Source organism: Terrapene carolina, unplaced genomic scaffold (genome assembly GCF_002925995.2).
Source record: "Terrapene carolina triunguis isolate 2854851 unplaced genomic scaffold, T_m_triunguis-2.0 Scaffold68, whole genome shotgun sequence".
Lineage (NCBI taxonomy): Eukaryota > Metazoa > Chordata > Testudines > Emydidae > Terrapene > Terrapene triunguis.
This window is the reverse complement of record NW_020664419.1, coordinates 60561898-60565274: the sequence shown is the minus strand read 5'-3', so window position 1 is coordinate 60565274 and position 3377 is coordinate 60561898.

The following is a 3377-nucleotide window of genomic DNA, read 5'->3' as shown; positions in this document are numbered from 1 at the left end:
AGCAATGGAAGTGTCAGAACTATGTCATCAGCCAAATCAAAACTTTTATAGTTAGATAGGTATTTGGCTTGCCACATTTAAATAAATACATGCATGTCACAAGCAGCTGTTTTGATAAAAGCAGCAGCCCTGATGAATACAGATTCTTCATGTAAAATGATCTCCTTAAAATTAATGAGTTTAATGATGTGAATGTGGATTTTTATTTGCAATAAATGTCTATTTACAACTTTGAGCTCATTTTGTGTGTAGATTTCTGAGTGATGTTGAAATTTTTCATTTATCAGACAACGTGTCTGCACAGTGTTGTGCTAATCACAGCAGAGTCCTCAGAAAAATCTGCAAATGACATTGTAATGGTTTGCTGATGCTGGGATTCACATGATTCCAGGAAGTATTGCTTGTGGGGCAGTGTTTCTTTTATAACTAGTATCACAGGTCAATTTGACACCACGTAAGGTATTATGGAGAAAGTTTTGTCATTTTGGGGATTCACAGAGTCCAATTTTTTCTCAAATGGGAAATATATATCTCCTTAGGGATGTTTAAATTACCACCTTGGCATGTAACATGAATACTGAGAGGTCTCAGGGCTGCTTTCCCAAATGAGAAGTTGGATTTAGGGACAAGTATTTTCCAAGTCTGCATAAAGGGTGATATCCTGGTGCCTATTGAAATCAATGGCAAAACTTGCATTGACTTCAGGTGGCCAGGATTTCATCAACTAGCAAGGCAGCTAGTTCTGCAGAAGCAAGTTGGCAAGAGAAAAATGGGAAAAGATACATTCATTCAGACTGAACACATTACGTGAATATACTTGGCATTAAGTGCCAGTTTTGTAAGGTTATTTAGGTACTTAGAGATGCTGATAGGCACCTGGTGGGATTCTAAAAAGCACCTTGAAATTAATGGGAGTGTTAGAAATTTGGCCATAGGTAGTCTGGCCTGCTGGTTAAAGCGAGAGTTTGGCCTACCGGTTAGAGCTGGGTCCAGGGTGAGCAGAGTCTAGGAACAAGCCCAGGGTCAGGGCTGGAGGGACAGAAGCCAAATGCCAGAGCTGGAGGGCAATCAGAGTCGTGGGTCATAGTTTCTGGAGAGGCAGGAACTGAAGAGGAACCAGAGCTGATGCAGGTTAGGAGAAGGGACTGGAAGTCTGCTGCTACAGGGACTGGAATGGCACGATAGACATTGAGCAGCAAGGAAGCTGCAGCTGCTGCTGTGCTTAAAGCCAGCCAGCTGCCCTTCCTACCAATCAGGTGATGCAATCAACCAGGTAATATACTGCAGACCAGCTATGCTTGTTGGATTGCCAGGAGACTGACTCTGCTGCAGCCCTAATCCCGACAGTATCCCCCGGTTAGAGGCCTTGGGGCCTGGTTTCTTTGGGTAGATGCAGTGAAAAGTGAGCAGGAGGTCAAAGTTATGGATGTGATCTGTGGGTTCCCACGAGCATTCATCAGGGCCATATCCCTTTCAGTCAATTAAGTATTGGCGCCTTCCCTGTAGACAGCGAGAGCCCAGAATTTGCCGAACCACATTCTCCCTGACCCTGAATGGTTATTGGTAGAGACAGGGGAGTGGTGCCATGTGGGAAGATATTTTTGGTATGTGACTTTAACAGGGAGATCTGGAATGTGGCATGGACCTTAAGAGATTCTGGTAACTGTAGCCTGAAGGTTACTATATTAATCCGTTCTGTAATCTGAAAGACCCCCATGTACTGGTGGTCCAGCTTTGCAGATGGGTGAGTAGATCTAAGGTTCTGGGTGGGCAGCCAGACCTTATCCCCTACTGAGAAGCTAGGGGCCGGCCGACGATGCTGATCGGCATATCATCTGTATGTTGCCTTAGCTTCTTCTAACCAGAGTTTAAACTTAGTTTATCTGATGGATGCAAGTGATGAGGTCAGCAAAGGTGGTCATTGGAGACGTGGTGGGGAACTTGGAGTGAAAGCAAAGATGGAATCCATAATTGGCAAAAAAGGGGTGTGTTGGATGGAGATATATGTGGCATTATTGTAGGCAAATTCTGTGGGAGGTAAGCAACAGCCAATCATCCTGATGGTAATTAAGAAAGCTGCATAGGTCCTGCTCCAGAACCTGACTGACTTGTTTTGTCTGACTGTTGGTGTTTGGGTGGTAAGTGGTCGAGGAACAGGTGTTGATTCCCAGAGGGCACAGGAAATTACCACCAGAAACGGGACATGAACTGGGATCCCCAGTCAGACACTATGCTCATTGGTAACCCCTGGAGGCAAAAGAAGTTTTCCTCAAAAGGGCAGGCTTGTCTCTTGGGTGATGGGGAGGCCTCAACATGGTATAAATGCACCATTTTAGTAAGAAGGTCCACTACGACTAGAATCATGGTGTGTCCTTGGGAGGGTGGCAGTTCCATGATAAAGTCCATGGCTGAGATGGGGTGGGCAAGGGCTGGAGGAGAGCCAGTGGTATCATATGGGTCATGGGGGTCTTCATCTAGGAATAGAGATTGCGGGATCTCACATAAGCTGCTATGGAAGCGCACAGGACTGGCCACCAGAAGTGCCTAGACATCAGGTCCTGGGTCTTGAATCATGCAAAGTAGACTGCCAGAGGAGAGTCATGGCATATAGTCATAGGATTTGGAGCCTGGTTGTGCCCTCAGGCATGTAGATGCTCCCCTTGCAGTAGAGGATTCCATCATGGAGTGTGAACACCGGGTTCGACTGAAAATTGATATCTCCTAGGGCCCAATGGATTTTAATCATGAATGGATCATTGGGCAGCAGAGACCAGATGGATGGTTATGGACTGTGGTACCAGCAATAAAATTCAAAGGTTTCAGGATCATGCACAGGGTTTCCATACCAGGCTCACAATACTTGTCCTTTGGGATAACATATTCACCTTCCCATTCCTTATTCTTGGGTGGCAGTGATCACAAAATTGAAGTGTGTAAAGGAGACCAGTGGGCCTGCCACTGGTTCAAATGCTGGGCTGCCTTCAGGAGTTCCAGGTTTTTGTGATTAGTAAGAACTTGGACTGGGAATTTAGCGCCTTCCAGGAGATGCTGCCACTCCTCAAAAGTCACTCTAATAGCCAATAACTCTTTGTCATAATTCTGTTCCAGTGGGATAAGTTTGCACAAATAAAAGGCAAAAGGGTGAAGGTGACCATCAGAGTCAGCCAAATGGGAGAGGATTGCTCCCAACACAACGTTTGAAGCATCTTTTCCCACTGCAAATGGTCTGGCTGGGTCTGAGTGGATCAATATGGTGGATGACATGAATGTGATCAAATACAATCTGTGCTTCTGGAGACCAGACAAACAAGGCTGTCTTCTGTAGGACAGCAGTGTTTGGGGCAACCATACTGGAGAGGCCCCTTGATAAATCATCC